Below are 388 nucleotides of genomic sequence, written 5' to 3' on the forward strand. Positions count from 1 at the left end.
AGCCATTAGGCGGCCAGACGTTTTGATTGCCTAATTTATATTGGGGCCAAATTTGAGTAGACAAGCAAATTAGCTGTTTGGGTTTTAAATCAAGACCCTCCAAATTCCTGAGTAAGCATCCCAAAGGAGAGTCAGCGGGTATAGAGGAACCAGAGCCCATGACCACCAGGACAGGAGGTTATCAGAAGACCAGATGTCTCCGAGAGTTCTGATAAAACTCCTCTTTTTCTAGACCTGGTCTAGAAAGCTGAAAATCGGTCTCCTGTGAAGGTGTCCCTTACGTGAGATAGGAATTTATGCGAACTAAGTCCCGGACTTAGTTCAGTTGAGCCCCGGACTCAACGGAGGCAAACCCGGTTTGCCAAAACTGAGGGACAGAGGACCTGGG

The sequence above is a fragment of the Fukomys damarensis genome, unplaced genomic scaffold (genome assembly GCF_012274545.1).
Source record: "Fukomys damarensis isolate Sample0158 unplaced genomic scaffold, DMR_v1.0_HiC HiC_scaffold_24, whole genome shotgun sequence".
Classification (NCBI taxonomy): domain Eukaryota; kingdom Metazoa; phylum Chordata; class Mammalia; order Rodentia; family Bathyergidae; genus Fukomys; species Fukomys damarensis.